The sequence below is a fragment of the Solea solea genome, chromosome 15 (genome assembly GCF_958295425.1).
Source record: "Solea solea chromosome 15, fSolSol10.1, whole genome shotgun sequence".
Classification (NCBI taxonomy): Eukaryota; Metazoa; Chordata; class Actinopteri; order Pleuronectiformes; family Soleidae; genus Solea; species Solea solea.
In genome coordinates this window covers 18,629,517-18,652,382 of record NC_081148.1, presented here as the reverse complement: position 1 = coordinate 18,652,382, position 22,866 = coordinate 18,629,517, and the positions used below count along the sequence as shown (strand labels likewise).

The 22,866-nt window shown below is 41.5% G+C and overlaps 1 protein-coding gene across 2 annotated transcripts in view; it reads right to left on the bottom strand.

Annotated features, from left to right (window-relative positions):
- Nucleotides 1-22,866, bottom strand: part of LOC131473877 (Kv channel-interacting protein 2-like) — a 155,557-nt gene that overhangs the window by 115,950 nt on the left and 16,741 nt on the right. The window contains exon 2 of one of the 2 annotated variants that reach the window (XM_058651468.1): nucleotides 14,974-15,132. The exons of the other annotated variant lie outside the window; for it this stretch is intronic. The gene's annotated coding sequence lies outside the window, so the exon portion shown is untranslated. The remainder of the gene's footprint in view (nucleotides 1-14,973; nucleotides 15,133-22,866) is intronic. 2 annotated transcript variants of the gene reach the window in all.

Here is a 22,866-nt window from a genome sequence, read left to right as displayed (position 1 = left end):
AGTTTTCATTTTTACTACTGCATTTTACAAGGAGACCTTTCCCCTGTATCGTAATGCATTACGAGCCGGATTAAATAAGTTAAACAAGAAAGACACGTAATGAAGAGAGCATTGAAGCATTATAGAAACAGGGCAGGGCTACAAATATGAAAAGGAAAGACCTCCTAATTTAGTTGTTTTTCATCTAATAGCAGATAGCATTCCCCCGAGTGCTGACCTTGGTACTGACAGAATAACAGACGGGGAGAAACGAAGAAGAAGAGGAATGAGCAAATAAAAGAGAATAGCGAGCAAAGCAAGGCAGCAGAAGGAGCCTGTCAGGAGGTATGAAAGGGCAGAAGTGGAGGGTTAGAAATGAATGACAGACAAAATTAAAGGACAGAAAATAAACAAAGTAAAAAAAAAAGTGAAGGAGAGAAATCTAAAGAGGCAAGGGTGACTCAGATTTCACACAAGACAAGATTAAATGGCAGAGGGGAAGGAGCTAAGCTTCACATCTATTTCAGACGGCACTGAATATGACATATTATTTGCAGTCAGGCTCAGGAAAATGCTCCTATGACAAAAAGACAGCAAAACAAAAAACACAGAGTATAGAGCATGTCGTCTATATGCAGTAGATATCACAATGTCCCTGCTAATATTAAAACAGGGGGGCTCCTATATTGGCTGTTTCACGACAGTGTGATCTGTGTCCCTTCTGTCGGCCGATTGCGACACTAGCAACAACTGCCTACGCTGCAAAGAATAATAATAAAAAAGAGTCCAAATAGAGAATATAGAGGTGACGCGATAGAGAGTAGATGCAATAAAACATGTCAGGATGTGCAGAGAGTTTCAGAGATTAAGAGACTGCATTGAGTTGTGGATGAAATAACCGTCTGTTCATGTTCGTCTCACGAGAGGAGCCCAGGACACAGAGCTGTGTTCTGAAATCATAACAATTTTAACCACTTGGATGAAATTCAATCAACTACAGTATTTTTTTTCTAGTAATCTGGCCTACCACTTTAGTAACACAATGGAATTGTTTTAAACCTTATATTACCAGCTTTAAAATCAGTTTGATGGTCACTGGCTGAAAGGGAGATCGGTACCTCTTTCATTACCATCACTCTCTGCACCGTGAACCTCTGTCTTTCTACAATAAATGTTTAGTGAGTGGGTAGGAGTGCTGTGAGGAGAGCGATGTTTAATGACAGGAAGCCACTCAAACTGGTCCAGGAAGTTCAAGAGTAACACGGAACTGAGGTCTAAAACTGCAGTGTGTAACATTTAAATACAAACAAAATGGACATTACTTTCAAATCATTGTCAAATGAGTGCACACAATGCTGATTAAGCCCATCCACTGTACTCAGATCTCTGGTCCACATCGCCAGAGCAGGTACCAAAATAACCACCAGGTAGCAGGTACTATCAATAATGGAAAAGCAAAGGAAACTGAGTCAAGCCATGCAGAGTCGCGCAAGAACTGTTTAATGGAAAAGTGCCACTTGTTTTGGTTTTACATCTGACGGGACTCACCATAGCTCTGTTTACAGCAGCAGCTGTCTGCAAAAAAAAAAGCAACAAAAACAGTTTGATACACTGTTCACTGGAGAATAAAATCCAACGTTAGCATAAACAGATAGACCTTTCTCAGGCGAGAAACAGAGCTGACGTCCATATCATGACTTACTTGAGTCAAAATATTGCTCTAAATAAATGTTGACGCTGTTTAATGTCTGCACAAAGTGTCAACTGTTTAGACAGAACTACTTTGAAGTGTTAGTGTTAGGTCCTGCTGCTGCAACTGAACTACAATGTAGTGTGCCTGTTGCCTGTGTTGCAAAGTGACCGTCAACCAACCAGGAGGAGCACGGGTGTAAAAAATTCAAATGATTAATCGACAAAAAGGGACATTGAAGCAATGCAAATCATATTAATAATACATAAAACCAATCATCACTTCAAACCTGCCTCGTGACGACTGACCCACAGCAGTAGAACGTCACACTACATGTCTCGCTAACGTGGCCATCGGCACAGCTCACACCCTGCCTACCAAGGGCTTTACCGTTCCAAACCGTACCATGCTGGAAACACGGCTCAAGTGACATCACATTACTAAAACCCTTCGTACGTCTTCCTCAGCTCTGCTGCTTCAACTACTCTGACCCCAGTTCTTCCAAAGATGACAGTTCCTGCGCTTGTTCTTCATCTCTCTCAGCTCTATGTTGACACACACAGAGTTTTAGGGCAGGACTGTAACCAGAGTCATCTCCCATGTGTACCACTGTGAAAGCACTGAAACGACAAACCACAGGAGAGCAAGTGAAAGAGAGCGAGAGAGAGTACGGAGCAGACAGACACAATCTTGCGTCAGTCATGTGTCACTTCACCAAAGGGGAGGAGAAAGAGGAAGGACAGTGAGGAAGAACTGCAGCCACAGTCTGTACACAACACTGAAGAAATAAACTTCAGCTCTAACGGTAAAACCAGGATAACAACGGTGAAGAGGTGAGAGATATCACTAAGTAATAACCATGGAAAAAGTGTGTGGGACATAGGGGAGGATGAATTCTACATTTATGATATGATAATTTCCAAATATTCTGCTGTGAAGGTATAATTATTACATGAATATTACCTTGGAAATAACAAGGTAATACTATTACTTGTGTTGACTGTGAATGACATCCTTTATGGTAGTTAGAGGCCACCGTAGTTCCCTAATGTGCTTGGAAAAAGGGAGGCATGAGCAGCGTTGTGCTCTTTATTGTTATAATCTGCATTCTTACCAGTAGATGTCACAACTTTGTTTACCTTTAAATAGCTGGAAGACAATGTTATACATAGCAGTGCGAGTGAACATCCTCTTTAGATTCCCTGACTGAAGCAGCACATTTTGTTGCCCTGGGCAGTCTGGCAGTGTGCTGGGCCACCTCACTAAAGGCTGTCAGTCATGCCGTCACCTGACCAATCTGCCAACCACTGATGCCTGGAGAGGGAAAAAAAGGGCAAATTTTCTCCTGCCCCACATCAGAATTAAAATGAAATGGCAGAGGCACAGGGACTCGTAGAATGAGCCGTTTTTATGTGGCATTTACTTGCTAAATGTGCTCGGTGGCCTGTGGATAATGCGTTCTCCCTGACTTTCTCTGGCCTTTATTTCCTGGCAAGACGGGGACCAATTTGTCTGAAACGCTGGAAACACCACAGCTTTGGAACAGTTTGCTCTTTCTCGGGATACAGTTGTGAAAAGGCCATTCAGATTATTTCACTGTCGCCTTGATTCTCACTCTTTACTCCAGTGCTTTCCGTCTGCCCAGTTGTGCCCCAAGAGTGTGCGACGGCTCGGCTACAGGTTTGTATTGATTGCTCGCACAAGGATTTTTTTACTGATTTAAGGCAAGAGAATTTTATTTCTGCAAGCTGTCAATACTGCATGACTAAGTGCATGTCAAAATAGTTGGTGGTAACATTTCTAGTATTCTTGAAAATACATCGCTCGTCAAACCAAGCCCCCCCTTGGGCATGAATACAGCATCTAATCAATAACAACTATGCAGCCACAGGACGAAGAACTTAACCATTAACAATCAATTTTAATCTTCTCCCTCTAAGCCATGGACATACAATCCGATATAGACTTCATAAACTTCCTAGTTACTGATTTATGACCTTTTCGTTGTTTGTTTTGATTCCTTTTAGCATTAGAAAAGAAGCAGGAAGATGGTCTTATACTGTATTAGACTCGGAAGTATAATAAAGACAATATGACACACTGAAATACATTAAATGAAAAAAAAATATTGAGATAAAATGATAAGAATGAGCAGAAAAGTGATAATAAGTCACATTTGTCTTGGCGCAAATAAAATAAAATTACAACGAGAGCAGGAATAAATTAATCTTAAGCCAACAGTTTTAGATCAAAGATAATTTAACATATAAATAATTTCAGAGAATCTTTATTTCATTGTGTTGAGAATTCAACAAAGGGAACAGCCATGGTCTCCTGATCTGAAGTACAGGATGCGACGATGTCGCCTGTGTAACTACACAGTAATCATCACTAATTATTGTTCAAATCCCTGCAATCACACTGTGGCGCTTAGCTACATTTACCGCACTCTGCTCTAATGGGATCTGCTTGATTGAAATCTAAGGGGTTGTTACTGGGATATTTTTCATGAGAGTAAATATCCACATTTACACCGATCAGGCACAACATTAAAACAAGTAACTGGATTTGATGTGTTCTCTAATCATTCAATTTTTGATTTAGTGAAGCCACAAAACCATGGGAAATTATGAAACTGAAAAGGTTTGAACTAACCCATGTAACAGAATATAGGTTTGCTAAAATCAGGCATATGTTTTAATGATTGTGTCTGTATGACTTCACAGTTAAACATTCTGAAGTCATCATCACTTTCCTCCCCTTCTGGTGATGATGTGCGCTGGGTGATACCAAACAAACAAAAGAGCAAATTAACAATTTAATGAATTAATTATGAACACATTCGGTGTGCACCTTCTGTTCTGCCAATGTCACACACCACCACGCGCAGTGACATCCGGCACTATCTCCAACCCTAACCACAAAATTAAGCCCCCAAGTTAAAACCTTAAAAAATAGGTTCTGCCTTCTTAGGACCAGGTTTTGGTCTCCATGAGGACAACTAGTCCTGACAAGGTCAGTGTTTATGTTAGAAAAGGTCCAAAAGTGGTAACGAGCGCACGCACGCAGACACGCGCGCAGAGGCCGATTAAGACTCCACTGCTCGCTCCACGGTAGCAATCATTAAATTACTCAACCAGTGAAGTGAATCCTCCTGCTGTCTCCCTGGGAAAGTCTGTGTACTGTGCTATAGGTGATATAAGAGAAAAGCTGTCAGAGTCACAATGAAACTGACTCTGGCCGTCTGTTGTTAACAAGAAGCTCGGTGGATCTCACTTTGGTGGACCGTGTGTGTTCAGAAAAGGACGATACTGCTTTTGGCAAGGTTATAGGATCCTCGTGTTGTTGTGCTGCTTTGATGTGAATCTCTAGCAGCCACTTTGTTGAACTTCTGAGACAGGAGAAGATATGGAATGATTTTACCAGCTGACCCTTACAGAAAATGCGGGTACATTTTTACCTGCGACTCACACGGACACGGTGAAAGTGTCAACTGAAACTTTTCTCATTCATTTCGAAAGACGCCAAGCCTCGCTGAATTATACTGCGGGTGCGTTGCTTCGCTGAGCTCAAGTGTTGGCACAGGTGCTGGCCAATTAAATAACTTTTAGCTTGCACAGTTTTCCAGTTCTCCTGAGGATGAATAGCAACCAGGGAGCAACTTCGCTGGTTCACTTAATTTACAGTATTTCAATAAACATTATTCTAAGGAGTTAATGGTCTCAGTCAATGGTAGGGAACATAATTATGTAATTTATGTTGCGTGATGGACAGTCGGTATAGTCCAGTAGGTGACGCCTCTGAACTACCAGTTGGAAAACATCAATATGGCAAAGGCCAAATTGCGATTCTGGAGACTTCAAAAGAGGAATCAGATTCATATGGGGACATCATGACCAGTTGCCACTTGGATTTTGCATCTAGAAAATTAAAAAAAATATGGACTGGTGTTCTGTGTACTCCGCCTTTCGCCCCATGTCAGCCGAGATTGGCACAGCACACAGCGTGACCCTCATATGGAGGATAAATGGGTAGATAGAGATGGAGATGAAGATGGATGGATTGATACTGACAGATATCGAAAGTGAAAGTTATCTCTGAAAAAGGGCCAGAGGCACTCACTCATTGAACATTTTTGAAAAATTCTACCGCCATAAAATCAAAATGAATCCAGGCGGATATCATGATGGTAATAAGAGGGTTGAGCTCACACTACACAGTCTAAACTGACCTCACAAAGTGCACCCAACAATGATGGACCAGGCAAACATCCCATCACTAGAACTGCTTTTCCATTGCAGCTCTAGCAATACTCGGCTCTACTCTCCACAGTCTGGGTATCAGGCACGTTGTTTTCCATTAAAACGAACCTCCTCCACGTGAGCAAAGCAGTTGTTTTCGGTGTACTGAATCATTAGAATCAGGTAATTAAAAGATTAGTTGAGTACTTCCTGCATGACCGGAGCGCAGACTTCCTCTGACACAGTCACTGAACTGAAATACAGCTGAAATGGTTGTGATTCGGCACACGATCGCCGGCTTTTAAGCTGTGCTGTCGCTAAATACGTCAGACTCCTTTTTCTTGCAATTTTCTTGCAAAATGTTGGAAATGGATTTTTATGTCTGATTTACAGTTTGGCCATTGGACGTCGCGCTCATGATTCTTCCAGTGACGACACTCTCTGCCAATCAGTCGACAACACATTTTAGTATCGGCTCAGCTCACTTGGAACCTCTCCAAAAGCAAAAACAAACGAGTAGAGTCGAGCCGAGCTAGAACTGTATAATGGAAAATCACCATATTATTCTAGCTACGTTAGCAACTCTAACTTTATCGTCAGCCATGACAGAGTGAGGGCCCTGCTGACCTCCAATAGCGTGATCGCGATGCGTACATGTGACTGCACTTTCACGTTCTTAAACTGTAGGTTTTATATCACTGGGTTGGCAGAATGCTGTGCCTGTGTGAAAACCAAGGTGGAATAACATCAATATTTCAACTTTCCTCATGCAGTTCATGCAAAGTAAATGACTTGGAAGCTCAGGAAAAAAACACAACCATTTCCCCCCCTTATGCTGCAGGTTTGCTGTATAACACACTGAGGAACAAAAACCTCCTCTGTGGTTTTTTCTCACCTTGTTCTCTCCCCAATTTCTACTTACGAGGTCCAACCTGTGGTTCTCAGAGGGATTTATGCTGCATGTATCCATTTAGAGTGGAATATGCTCTAAAAACATCTATGATCCATCTAAGAGATGTTGACCGAATATAGCGTGAACAATTTAAACTAATCGGCGGAACTGATGGCTGTTGCTCAGGTCTCTCTTACAGCAGCTCTCAAATACAGCCTCCCACAGCATTTACTCTGCTTTTTCACTCACTTATGGAAGCACATGAATGTTTAAAATAGAGTGCTATTTGTTATGGAGAATAAAAAAAAACTCCTGCAGCTTAGTTTTTTTTTTTCTTTTTCAAGAGCATGAAATTATCTAAAGCTGTATATTTGAATGCTAAGTGCTTTCAAACCAAGGATCTGACATCTACATTCCACTTAACAAGAAAATACAGGAACATTTTTTCCTTTCCTCCCATATTCTCCCTTTGCTCGGGTCATGTGATGGAAATCTAACTCAGAATTCGATGTGTCAAATAACAACACATATTTTTGATCCTTCTCAGTCTCGACCTCTAGCAGAGAGTTTGATCCTTTTACCAACACAGGCTAAAGCTTCAGTCTCCGGTGACCCAGCTTTCTATCCTCTGTACATGCAGCATGTTAAGCCCTTACAGGCTCGCTCATGGTTCGAATACAGATCAACTCCTGAACACAGCCAGCCTCGAGTGCACCGCGTAGACATCTATCCGATTTAGTTTTCTCTTAGTGTGCAAATGTAGAACCAATATGGGCCAAAATGAGGAGGCGGAGTCCATCATTACTGCAACGGCGTCTCATGAGAGTAACAAATAGAGTAATTAGTTTGCGACTGGAAGAATAAAAATGTAAAAGAAGGAACCGGGAATGGAAAGTGACTCTGTGTTTGTGAACGAGAGGAAAAAAAGAGAGTGGGGTGACAAGACAAAACTGAAGGATGTGCCATGAGCCACCTACACCAGTCTCACAGGTGGATGGCTAATTAATCGCTCTGCAGGAGAGAAACGTCAAAAATGCTGAACCACAAACCCAAGACGACACTGAGCAGGAAGTGAGGAGCGATGGGTAAAGCAGCGGCAGGAAAAGAGGGAAGCTACAGTAAATATAATGAGAGGAAGGAAACTTGGCCAAATAACAAGCAGGCCAAATTAACGATAACAATGGTCACAGCATTTACTGTATGATAAACAAATAAAAAGTTGTGTTGCTGACACTAGAGGCAAAATGTGTGTTCAAAAGTACATGTGACAGACAACAGCTGGTTTATGACAGAATGAAGGATCTTTGGATGTTATGCTGTTGATTAAATGGAATGATGTGTATCTCCTGAAAGCTAAAACTAAACTAGAGAAATGTGAGTATTTTGTCCTCCTCATTAATTTATTTCTTAACTTAGGATGTCCTACCTCTTTCATTTTTTGAACATTGTAAGTGGATTTTTGGCTTAACACTTCAATAAGAAATTTCAAGCGCAACCTCTTGTATTTTGAAAGTCAACAATTAATTGTCCATTGACATTACATTTGATCAAAGTCTCATTGATCACAAAATGGTTAGAAGTAATTCATATGAACACATTAGGTCTATATTCTGAATTTCCAGTCATAGAGATGTTAATTCAATTCAAATACTGGACACTTTTATTGTCCCCATGGGGAAATGTGTCTTGGATTCGATTTGTATATAATAATGTCTTCCGAGATATAAACAACACATGACAAAAGAGAACACTCAAAATGAACAGCATATACACTTTACAAGCACAAATTGCAAGCACCTGATACTCATAATAAATATTAAAATAATGATAATAAAAGCACCAGGAGTCTATTGCACAATCTCTACGGTCTCAAACTGCTGCCAGTGAAATAAATACCTTTGTAAAAACTATGTGTTAAACATATTAAAATTATATTCTGAGGTCTGTAACATTTTTAGTCTCAGAGGCTGACGGTAAAACTAGGAAAGGTATCTCAAAAACACAGAACTCCACAAAGAGGCCGTCCTTTCTGCTTGTGAGTTCACGGCCACCTCACGCGTACGTGGTGGAGGCATCGACTGAAACGCTTGCCCTTCACTTTGAATGGAGCAGCATCAAGCATTGCATTGTGGGTCCGTTGCTCCACTTTGCTTGTGTTCCGTGTGGCTAAAGTCGAGAAATGTTTTATTAATAATAAACATCATTTTGTGTATCCCATTAGGGCAATTCAGTTTCCATATAGTTTCACACAAATCAGAGTACATGAGCGAACATAGTCAGCACTGTGTTAAAAAACAGTGTAGAGCTGAACTGGGCTACGAAACAATGTTAAAGGTTAAAGTTTTATCCACTGGATACTTAATTCCAGAGAGCGAACGTTGTTTGGATCAACAATAAAAAAGCACACATACAGACTGTGATGGACAGGACAACAGAGGACATGTAGGAAATGTCAGAAATCTTACTTTCTCTTTATATCTCATGAAGTGTGTGATGAATGATTCCAGATTCTTCCTCCACTTCCTGTCTTGCTCTCTGTCAGTTATGTACTTATTATGCTCTGTTGGCCACAGACTCGAGTTCATTCACAAGGAGACACACAGTGATGGGAGCATGAAGACTCATCTATCTCAATGGAGCGGATGTAAGGACAGGTAGGCAACAAAGACAATGAAAGCTCAGGAAATACATCAAGCGTTCCTGCTGTGACTGTGGGGAAAAAAGATGCACCTTTCACTGCACTGCTGATGGGACCCCAATGGTCTTTGTTGACACTGTACTCTGAGGAAATTGCTGGCACGCGACACACGTTTGCACAAGTGCACCGGCTCAGACTAAGCCCACAGAGATAGTGAAATCGAACATGAAAGTCGGGGGGTATTACACAGATAATAGCAGACACCGAGTCAAGTACACACAAACAGGTCTTGTACATTGTTACAGAGTTAGACAAAACAACCAGGCCCATTAGTGTTAATGCAATACATTTATATGCAAAGAGATTTGTGCTTTGATCACAGGAGAATCCTTGACAAATTGCCTCTTGTCGGCAAAGAGCGCGATAGCATTTTTCTAATTACCCGAGGCCATCACTGGAGATCGCGATCTTTGCATAATGCTCGCACGCAAACACACACTCGTCAGTCACCGAAGCCGTGCACGCGCTATCACTTTGGCACATCAGTTGTAATGGGATTTAACAAACAACATCAGGACCGGCACACACACACACAAACACACACAAGTGCTGTCACACCTCATGGTATTCATTCGGCTGTTGCTATTTTTGCCCGTAAATGAATTCCATCTTTCATAACTTACATTATTCAAACACAATCTAAAAATCCTTCTGACTGAGAGATCGCACTGGGTGCTGGGACGCACACGGACGCACACACACGCACACACACACACACACACACAGAGTGAGAGAATCAAAGCCAAAGGCAGAGCTGTCCACATGACAAACGAGCCTCTGAACCCTGATCCATTCAAAAAGATCTGCTCCGAGACTAGAGGGAGGGAAACCCCATCACTTCTTTTCCCTCCTACACCTGCTCCCCCAACACACACAGGTTTTGCATTCTTTGTGTGGACACTCAGTCATAAAGCATTCCCTGGGCCCTTAACCTTACCGTAACCATCACAGCTAAATGCCTAACCCCTAACCCTATTTGTGTGGAGCAGCCAAAAATGAATGTCCTCACAAAATATAGGTTTGCTTGAGAATAGGTCCACACTTCCTGCACCTCACTTTCGTCTTGCCTCTCTTTCACTGTGTCATGATTATAAATTAACGTAACAATATATAAGCTTGTTGTTTTGGGTGTAATTGATCCTTGTGTCTTTGTGTTGTGATCGGTAGCATGAGGAGAGCAGAGTGCAAATGTGTGGCTGCAGTAGAAGTATTTTATTTTCAATTTTTGTCTTTGGGAATAGAAACAGTGCAACATCATTTGTATCCTGTGTCCTTCGTCTGAAAAAAGGCTGTTTTCAGGGACTATTGGTGGGTAAAAGAAGCATTTGGAGTTTGAAACTGCTGAAATACTGTTTTTTTTATTTGAGGAGTTCACTTCTGGACACTTTCCCTGGACACTTTTGTATTTTCAGTCACACCGAGTCTGTAGCTGCTGGTGGCAAAACTGACAATGATCCATCAGCACTACAGTAAGAGCAGTTTTTCGTCACTGCTTAACAAAACCATAACAATGTCACTCAGCTACATAATGTTCCATTGTTCCTTGCATGAGACCACTTCACTTGAGAACACAGCATGGAGGCCTTTAATTGGAAATTGCTATAAATGTCACATTAAGAGATTGCATTTCATCTCTGGGTTTCTTGGTTGTGTTAATGGCGTAGAAATGTCACTCATACAGTCAATCCGGGGACAGGGGGACAAAAACGTCATCTTAGCTCCCGCTGCACTTATCTGTTCAACAAAGTGTCTTCTGGGGGACAACTTGTTTTTTATAAGCATGTGTAAACTTATAAACCACAAGAAGGGAGGACATGTTGGCACGTGTGTGCATTAAAAAGCTCTTAATATGTAAGATTAAATAAATTAATCTGTTTTTACCGTGCCTGCTTGTACATGTAGAGTAGTATATGGCCACAAAAACATCTTATGCTTAATTATGTTGTGAATAATGTATATCTTCATTTTTCAGAGCATAAATGGACATCAGTGTGAGCAGTGATCTAAAATCAAAAGATTTGTTAGAACTGGCAAACGTTCACAACTTCTTCTTTTTTTACATTTCAGTTTATTATCAAAACTTGGCAATTCTTTTACATGATTATTTTTTTCCACAAACTTGTGTCATGTTCCAAGTTTCAAATTATTATGTGGAATAAATTTGAGCTACGTGACTTTTCCCACTGGTGCAGCCATTGAAAAATAGTAGTTTGTGTATATTTCACGTAAAATAATCAAGTGCATCATTCACCCTCATGACATTTCTGTGATACATTGGTGCAAAAATATCCTTTGAACTTTAAATCAAAGTCTTGAAAAATTAACGTCAACACACTACAACATATATATAATCTGTAAGCACATCTTCTCTACTCCACGTTTGCTTGATAAATTGAGGATGTTATTGTTTTACTTTATGCAAAAGAAGCAGATTTTTCAGTTTCACAAGGAATGCTGGACTCCTACAAGGACAAAACAAGTGCACATCCCACTCTGAACTGAAATAAGTTGACCATTTGTACCATTGTTGGTACAGTAGGCTATTATAGTATTTGCCACATAGGTTTGGAACACATGAATGCACTTCCCTTACGCAACACATACTACACTCCTTGTAAAATATCCATTAAGTTATGTTGTACTTTATTCCTGTTTTTTTGATTCTCCATGACTCAAGACTTATGGTTCAGATTGCTTGTATTACAAAACCTGAGTGAAAAACCACAGTGAAGTTTGAATTAATCTGCACTGAGTGTAATAGTGTAATAATTATTTTGTAATATGCATTAATATGTATAATTCCACAGTAATGATTTGTGCTGCCCATTGTTTTACGTGACAGGTATGTGGAACTTTTGTTTTCAGTCGTTTCCCTCTTGTCCATTTTTGGGTGTGCCCCCATGTATAAGGGTGGCTTTGGTGCTGTAGCTTCCTTATTTGCATGTTTTGTTGTGTTCTGTTGTCACATGTGAATGTACTTTGTTTCATTTGTTTACAGACTACCAGTGTGACCAAACCGGATACATTATTTAATCACTGAACAATTAATGTGAACAAAAATCACTCCCCATCATTTCATACTGCCCGCTGAATCGCCTGCTGTGCGCATGTCTGTGCCACTGTGTTCTCTATTTGTGCGTTTGCTTGTGTGTGAAATATGCATGATCCTGTGACACTAATCAAAGGTGCTGTTGTTTCTCATAGGAAATGAAAGGGAATGAAAGGACTGAAAGTCTGCCAGCGCTGCCGTTTCAAAGGGAAGTCAGGACAAGCTGCGCAATTCACCACAAGCTCAATCGGAAAAATTAGCATTTGTCTGCTCAATAAAACAAAATATTATTAATATTCGTATCATTGTTTTGAGTCTGATTGAAATTCTGTCCCCGTTACGATTTTGATTCTGAAGCGTTACAGCACCAAACAAAGGCCACATCAGCATAATCAGATCAGACAGCAACATAAAAGTGACCTCCTTTGGGACATTTGTGACTTACATTCATTTCCTGCAACTTATGCTGAATAAAAGGCTATTTCCTGCTTTAAAGTTCGAAAATGCCGACCTGAATATCCCTGACTGCTTAGGAACAGACTGTATATTTACCAGAGCCAAGAAATAAAAGACGACAGACATGTCTTATTCCATCGTCCTCAGCAGTAACACAGTGACCAACTATCTTTGATCGCATTCCTTCCATTAAGAGCCATTAATGTGCCATCTGGTAAAATACACCTTGTTAGCCTCACTGATTCCTCCTCCAGCTTTATGCACTTTTACAACCACACACTCCAAGCACAGATTCATACTTTACCTCCTTGTGTGTGTGTGTGTGTGTGTGTGTGTTTAAGACACCAAGGGACTTCTTTGTGCCTGATTTACAACTCCTTCTTCACAATGACCTCCAGCCATCCTGCTGTCCATTCTTCCTTCTCATCTCATCAATATTGCTCCTCACCGATGCTTTAATTCACCCATCATCCCTGCTCATCGGTTCTCCTCTCACCCCTGGAACTGTTTATGAGCCTTTTCCTCCACTAAATGCTTTCCTTTTGCAACATTTCTGGCTGCTATTTAAATCTCAACTTCATATTTCAGTGAAATCAAGCCTCACGTTAGTTCATGCAGGACGCAGTAGTCATACGGCCCAGTTATAATCAGCTGACCACAGTCTGTTAGTCACACATCGCAGCCATTCTCTTACCAAAGTGCTACACTCAAATAAGCCTCCACCTTTCTAGGTTAGAGGTGAGCAGACTCAAAAGTTTAAAGGTGTTATAAAGTGAAGGTTAATAGATATACAGTAAATGTATGACGCACACAATCATGGTTGTATTCCATCCTATTATCTTCAGAATATAGACACTGTTTTTTGCAACTCTTGCATTGACTTTCATTCATTTGTACAACCTAATCCAGTTAATGCCTAACCACAATTCACATCTTTTCCTAACTTAATCTAGAGCCTCAGGAATGTTGTTCTGCCTCAAGGTCCCAAAGAGGTACCAAAAACAAATATAAACACACACACACACACACACACACACAGAGAGAGAGAGAGACACAGGAGTTACACTTTGATCTGTACATAAGAGTTTCAGTGGCATCTGTCTCATGTGCTTGTAAACCACTGTGAGCTCTAACTCCAGTGGACCATATGCGTCCACTAAGCATGGGCCAATGCTAACTCCCCCCCCTCTCTTTGATGTTACATAACACAGCCAAACTGAACTGCTCTGCTAATTCCATTACTTTGCATGAGACATTTAAACTGTGTTCAGACTGCTATGTCTCAGACGCATATCGAGGAACCGGCTGATGATTATGCCATTCTTCATTATCTGTGTCGGGGAAAAATGGAATTTTCCTCACACGGCATCTGTTGAACTGGTAGGGATTCACTGCCTTGCTCGAGGGCTCCTCGCCAGTGTGGAAGTGGTACTGACATGGGGATTGATCCTGGGCAGCTCTTCCCCCTGAGGGCCACAGCAACGGCCTACATGGAATGATCACCAGAGCTGGATGCCACACTGCACCTGCTGCCTGCCTTCTCTCTGCCAGAGGGCATCAGTGGGGGTTTATCCAGCTTGATGGAGGTGCAGATGGCAAACAGAACAAAATGCCTTGTGTGCTTTCTGTTTGCAAATCCACTGAGTCACACAACGTGATTCACAAATGACTGACTTTGACATCTTCTGCGCCAATGAAAGCATCCAAGAAAACACAAAGATAAAAGAGCTGCAACGTCTCTTTATCTCGTAGTCTGGTTGTTTGAAAGTTTGAATATCTTCCAATTTAAATCATGACTGGCTCTTGTGTCAGCAACTACTTGTTGCATATTACCATTCCCAAAAAAAAATCACATATAAGCAACCCAAGAAAGCATTTCGACCATTAGCCATGAAACAGGAAGTGCCCTATACTTTTTAGAGGTGAAATACTGTAAAGGAGACGGTGTTGTACATAGTGATGACTCACCAAAAATGAAAGCTCGGCTCAGTAGAGCATGGTCACCTCCTGGGGGTCATTGTTTTGGTTTGATAGCTGCATTAATAGCTGTTTTGGTTCTCTCTTATTGCCACCATTAACCTTGTTTCCATCTGCAGCAGGAGGATTTTGGACTGGACTGCACTCCACCTGTTCAGACAGATAAAGTTTGCACTAATTAGTGAACATAAAGCAGCATTTATCAGCTAAATATCCACAATTCCCCTTCAGGGAACAATAGGAGAGTGCATATTGGACTAATATTTGCCAGTTGGACAGACAGATGACTCTAAATGTTGCTTTGTCACCTGAATATTTGTTTGTTCACAGTATTCATTTTGTAAGGGGATATACAAGTGTTTACAGTTTGTTGCGATGACTCACACCGTGAGTCCATTTTACAGTGTTCAATAACAGGACTTTAAAGCTGTTCCAAAAACTTAACTCAACTCTTTGTCATTATATAATAGGACACTCCTCAAACTATAAAAGGTCTAATCTGCGATGCTTGAGTAGCATTTTTTTGTTGCAGCTGAGAATGTCTTCCAGTTGAAAACATAAGAATTGTGACAGCTAGTGAGTAATGAATGCATTAAGGGAGTCCAGGGAGAAGCACTAGCTCTTTCATTTTGGAGTCATTTTGCAGCTTGAATAGCTTTCCATCGTGGAAATGCCAGACTAATATTAACCCTGGTTTCTCTCTCTCTCCATGTCTGAAGTAAATCTAAAGATATGCCTTCATCTGAACTACTTTCAGTCAGTAGTGAGCAGCTCATCTTATGTCACTTTTCCACTACACAGTTCTGGCACAACTCAGCTCGGCACAGCTTGCCTCTACACGGTTTGGGTATCAGGCACATCGCTTTCCAATACTATCGTATCTCCTCAATGTGTGTGGGGTCGTCACAGCACGACTACCCAAAACTGCCGTGACTTTGTGTCATATGCGATACAAACACACAAACTAGTGATAAGCAAAGCAATTCTTTTCGTGTACTGAATTATAAGAATCAGTTAATTAAAAAGATTAGTTCACTACTTCCTGCATGACCGGAGTGCAGATCCGTCTGACACAGTTACTGAACTGAAATACGGCTGAACGGGTTGAGATTCGGCTCATGGTTGCAGGTTTTTGGCAGTGTTGTTGTTTTTCAGTATTTTTAACTGATCTACAGATTTCTGTGTTGGATGTTATGCTCATGACTCTTCCAGTGACGACACTCTCTGCCAATCAGTGGCGGACAGTCTGTTGTGAGATTTTAGTATCGCTCAGCTTGCTTGGAACCTCATCAGAGCAGGTACCAAAAAGGTACCAGGTACTATCACTAATGGAAAAGCAAAATAAAAATGATTTGAGCCAAGCCGAGCCGAGTTGTGCTGAAACTGTATAGTGGAAAAGCACCATTGCAGTGTCTCCCTGCATTCAAGTCTAACTTGTGAACACTCAATCATGACATACACATCATATACAGGAAATCCTGAGCTCTGAGCTTTCAGGAAACTGGCTTTAAAACAGAAGCTCTGATAACAAGACACACAGGAGTGTAGGTTGCATATTGTACCTTTAATGAAATTGCTTTAAAAAAGAAAAAGAAAATCCAAACAATGATTTCTGCCCTAAAACTAACCGCAATAGAATAAAACCATTACATTAGAGGCTTAACTGCTCGTTTATCATTGTTTCTATGGGTCAAATATAAAGGCACAAATGACCTACATGGTCAGCTTTAGGTTGGGGAACTTCTTGTGATGAGCGCAGGACACCAGGTCTCATGATTTTATAAAATGATTTGAAGCCTCATGCTTTTTATGAGGCATCCGCCTCCTTCTCCTCCTTTTCAACAGTCTGGCTTTGAATATGTTGCACATGAATTATAAATGCACAAAAATTGTAAGTGCTAAAACAACCTAGATTCCTCTCCTCCTATTGCTCCAGTACAGAATACTAACACAATCAGCCAAAGCCACCTGCACACTGATATTCATCATCTGTGTTTTATAATTGTATTTCTTCAAAATAAAGAGGTGGTTGAGATATCGGCAAATGAGCTCACGTGACACCTAACTGATGATAATTAACAGGCAATTAATAAAGTAAACACCTACACACATATGCACTCATACACAAGTATTTGTCTATGCGCTGTATGACAAAAAAACACTAAATGTGATAAAGTGACCTGAGAGCAACAGTAAGTCTGTAACATCATTTGTCAAACTTGCATCTAGGTTATTTTATGTGTATTTGGCCATGTTCTATCTTGAAGCACGGACTGGCACTTAATATGAAACAAAAGAGACGGCTCGAATCTAAATATAACCAATATGAAAATTTAATCATATGCAATAACACTTTCAGAGCAAAATATGGAGAGAAATGCCAGTGCTAGATAAACAAAAAGTACCCTCTCTCAGAAAAAGTGTTACGTTGCCATGACTACACACCTACAGCTCTTATTTAAGAAAGTAATTTCATTTGCAAATGAAGCCAACGGCACTGCTGAGACTAAACTTGAGAGCGGAGACAACCGTTAGAGTTAGTGCTGTGCCCGTGGTTTGAGTTGTATATTTTTAAAGTTGATGAAAAATTGTGAAATGGGCTCCCCCCCGTCTCTTTCACCTAATGGCATGTCAGAGAGCGCAGGGGTGGACCTGCATGTGGGCGAGAGTCTGCCGGGTAAAGACGGAGACTTCTGTGTGTGTGTGTGGGTGCAGGTTAAATTGTGTGTTTTAATGTATGGAGAATCAGTCAGAGAGTGACAGAGAAAGGAAATAATAATGACAGGGGAAAACCACTATTGGCAAACTTGAGCATGACGCTATTAGAACGAAGGTGATGGTTTAGTCCTCACTCATTTTGCTACATTTAGATTACCATGCTGAAGTGACTCATAGCTCCTTTTATGTGACTCAGATATGATATTTGCAGGGCTGTGAGGGGATTTTTAAAGTCAAATTTCCAATCAGATTCACGTCACAAAAGAATAAATCCGATATGTGACGAGTGAGGATGCTTATATCAGAATAAATGCATGAGCTGAGCACCAACAAATTCACTGCAATAGGTTTTCTGGGAAGGCATTTGTGTCGCTTGAGAAGGCAGTCGTGTTCAGACTCTCAGTAGTTACCGATGTGAAATGTCAGATCGGATTTTTAATGATTCAAAGATGAGTGAGTGATTTGAATCAGATTTTTAAAAATTCTCTCTACAGGAATCGATGCTCTCAATCCGTTCAGTTCAGTCAGGCAAACGCAGATGGCTTTGCTCTTTACAATGCAGGAAACGTCCATACAAGAGTCCAAGCAAGACACTGAAACACATTTTAGTCCTTTAACACAGAGCGTATCACCGATGATTCATTTGCACAAGCGCGTTTTGCATTACCGTAGTTACGCGACAGTTAGTGCTATCGGAACAAATCCAGCGGTTTTTTAAAGCCGAGAAGTTGCAGGTCAAAGCCAACATTGTGGTTATTATGGTAATTTCACTCGCACTGTTTCAGGAAGCCGGCGTCTTAGGCGCCAGACATGAGAGTGAACACCTGTACATTTTGGCCTTTTTTTCTCACATTGAGACTCAAAAATGTTGATGTTGTATATGGTTTTAGCACGTGAAATCTGTTGCCTTTTTGTATTTCTTCATTTTAAATTGTTAAAACACTATTTTACCATGCAGTAATTTGTAAATAACTGCCAGATATTGGAGGTTATTCTGGAAAAATGGGCCAAAGCACTTTCACTTACAGGACATTGTCTTGTCCTTTTATGGTTAAAATAAGCACAAAAAAAAGGCTCAGGTGTTAATGGAACACAAAAAAACAACCAAAGCTATCTCAACATTTCTATCCAGGAACAGCTGATGGAAAAGTTGTTCAGACTGGATGTTTGAAGTGAACTAGTTAAATGAGCACTACACTTGTTTTCCTTCATGCCATATTTCAAGTCTGTGCTTCTTTGCTTCACTGCGTCATAAACCTTTTAAACCTTGAATCTCATTTGTTTTTAATATACTGATTTCCATGTCAGTACAGTCAAAAAATGCATATCTCTCTCTACACAGAGTTTAGTGACTCATCTAACAAGAATGTAAACAAAAAAACAAGTAGTTCTTATTCTTCGCTCTCCTCTCCATCATCCACATCTTGTCTCTGTCCTCTAACACACCCACAAACCTTATTCATCACTATTAAATTGCCTTCCAAATGAGTGTTAATTGTCATGAAAAAGTGCTGCCAAAATAAATTAATTGACTGATGGCACATGATTTTATCATAATAAATCTTCCTCTACAGCCCTTGGTTTTTATCTCCATGTTGGCTCTCAGAAATGATGTGTTAAAATGTAACACACTGTTGTTGTTTTTTTAATATATTGTTTTGAATTTGAAGAGTTGTTGTTATATTTACACACATCTTTAACACATCATGTGTTGAATTGGGGACGTACGGCGGAACATAAGGAAGAGGCGGGAGGCCTTCAAGTCAGGAGACCACGGGGAGTATAAGAGAGCCCGGTACGAGCTGCAGAAGTCCATCAGAGCAGCAAAGAGGGCTCACTCCCAAAAGCTTGAAGGCTACTACCTCAACCACAACACACGCAGCATGTGGCAGGGAATCCAGTCTGTCACTAACTACAGGAGGACCACAACAACCAAAGACCCCCGGGACGTCACACTCCCAGACAGCCTGAACAACTTCTATGCGAGGTTCGACAGGCTGAACACAGACTCACCCTCAAAAACCCCCTGTGACCCCACGGACACTGCCTTCCAGGTGACACACACACAGGTCCTGAAGGCTCTGAAGAAGGTGAACCCCCACAAAGCGGTGGGACCCGACGGAGTGCCTCCCAGAGTACTGAAGGCCTGTGGAGAACAACTGGCCGGTGTGTATACTGATATCTTCAACACATCACTATCTCAGGCTGTAGTCCCCCGTATCTTCAAAACCTCCACCATCATACCAGTCCCTAAAAGACCAGACACACCCACCCTAAATGACTTCAGGCCAGTGGCACTCACACCAGTCGCCATGAAGTGCCTGGAAAAATTAGTCCTCACCCACATCAACAACATGGTTCCAGACACTGTGGACCCCCTCCAGTTCGCCTACCGCCCCAACCGATCAGTGGACGACGCGGTAGCATTAGCTCTTCACCACACCCTGCAACACCTGGAGAGCAGCAGAGCGTATGCCAGGATGCTCTTCCTGGACTACAGCTCTGCATTTAACACCATCCACCCAGGCAGACTGATCGTAAAGCTGGCAGACCTTGGAGTCCCTACTCCCACCTGCAACTGGATCCTGGACTTCCTGACCGAAAGGCCCCAGGCGGTGAAGATGGGAGGACGAGTGTCTGCTGAAATCAGAGTCAGCACTGGATCACCACAGGGCTGCTGCCTCAGCCCCAAACTCTTCACCCTGTACACACATGACTGTGTCTCCACCCAGGACAGCTCCATCATCATTAAATACGCTGATGACACCACCATCCTGGGGCTCATCAAGGGGGGAGACGAGTCAGGATACAGGGCCCTGGTCAACAACATCACTGTCTACGGAGAGGAGAACGACCTCCTCCTCAACACAGACAAGACCAGGGAATTAATCCTGGACTTCAGGAAGAAACCCCCCCCTCTACAGCCTCTATTCATTAGCGGGACTGAGGTGGAGAGGACAGACAGCTACAGGTTCCTGGGACTGCAGGTAACATCTGACCTGAGCTGGGCTTGTAACACCACAGCCACAGTGAAAAAAGCCCAGCAAAGAATGTACTTCATCAGGCTGCTCAGGAAAGCTGGACTGAACCACCGCCCTCTCACCCTGGCCTACAGAGGACTGATAGAGAGCATCCTCACCGCAGGCATCACTGTCTGGTACGGGAACACCACACAGGCAGAGAGGAAGGCCCTGCAGAGAGTCATAAAGACTGGGGAAAGGATTATTGGGACAAAACTTCCTACCATGGACTCCATGTATACGCAGCGTTGTAGGAAAAGAGCAGAGGGAATCATCAGAGACTCACTCCACCCCGCTCACACTCTGCTCAAACACAAACGCTGCAAGTACAACCTGAGGCACAGCAGAGCGGACAGCATCAAAACACACAGAACTCGCTTTTTTAACAGTTTTTTCCCGGCCACAGTCAGACTGATGGCAAATCAAAACCACTGAACTCTCTGTAAATTACCAGACACTACCTCACCTAACCATGTGTATTATTATGTGCAATATTCCCTCCCTGATAAATGTGCAATGTCAGAAATGTGCAATACACCCCATAATCTGCTGTATAACTGTATATTTCTTTATTTTTTATTTCCCCACATCTTCGACATTTTTTTATTATTACTTTTATACTTTTATATTTATATTTATCCTTAAGTGTGTTTATGTTTCGTACTACTGACTCGTAGAACCCGCACAAGATTTCCAATGTGCCTGGACTGTCTGTTTAAGCACAAATGGCAAATAAAAAACCTTGAACCTTGAACCTTGAACCTTGAATTATTGACCAATTATATATGACGACAGTGCCGCTGATCATCATCACTCATCTCGTAATTAACCTCAAGTGACCTGTCTCTTTGACCTGTCTCTTTGACCTGTCTTTGACCTGTCTCTTTGACCTGTCTCTGTATTGCGTCACTGGGGTGAAGAGTTCATGAAGTGGACCTGTGAAAGGTAAGCTGAAGTTCAACCTCATTTATCTTGCTGCTTAGAATGTCTTCTCAAGTCTGTGACATTCAGGTGGGGATGTGTATATATTCACTAGAAACCAGTAACTTAAAGTGATAAACTTCACCTTTATGACAAAAGTGAATTTAATTTTAGCTCCCAGTTCTCACACTGTTGGCAGAACGCTAATAACTTCATATATTAAACGAGTTAGCGCTTGCTTCCCGCTTATACTGACCTAATATTGAGCTGTGTGTTAACACAAGCTGCACATCAGCGCTAGCTGCACATCAGCACGAGCTGCACATCAGCACAAGCTGCACATCAGCACAAGCTTCACTAGCTAGAATAGAATAATTTAAAAAGTTGATAGGTTTATGTAAGGACAGAATTTTCTGAGTTTCCATTCAGGGTTTTTTATGCACACATTGAAAATATACACAAAAACAGGCAGATGTCTGAGATGAATATATCTTTGAAACTATAGTTGTAAAAGTTGGGACTGGAGATGCAAATTAGCCATCTGGCTACAACCTCACAACTTCATGTAAATGTTCATTAATATGTACTGTCCCATTTTTAAAAAATAAAAAAAAAAATCAAATGTTGATTCAATGAACTACATTTTGTTTTTTGCAGGGAAAGTGAAATACGTCCCTGAAATGTATTAAAGACATATGTGAGAATGGCATTCACAGGACAGACGGGTCGATAAGAGGACATAGAGTGAGTCAGTCTGCAGCAAGCTTACACCAGGTTTTCTGTGGTCATTTGTGGGAGATTTGTGGTTTTCTTTACCTGGCCAAACTAACCTCTCACTCCCCCTGCCACCCTGCTTTCACCATCCACATGGATGGATGGAGATTAAGTGTCTCTGGGGCGCACCATGCCAAATTAAACATCTCTCTACCCGTATCACTATCACCTCTGCTTTCCTCACAGACTTGAGGTCATTTCTCCTCCTTTCCTCCTGCTCCCTCCCTGTGCCCTCCTTCTTTGTGTCTACCACTAATTGCTTTTCCTCTTCCAGACAAATCCCCTCCTGCAGCACAAAACTGCACTTGTTTTGGGGGGACGTGTTGCTACAGGTGAAGTAATGCAGGCCTATGGTTTAATAGCCAGCCACAAAGCCATGGGACTTAGGCTCTTAGATATAACAGATAGCACTGCCAATGCAGCTGACACTTCCCAAGGAGGTAAAAACAGA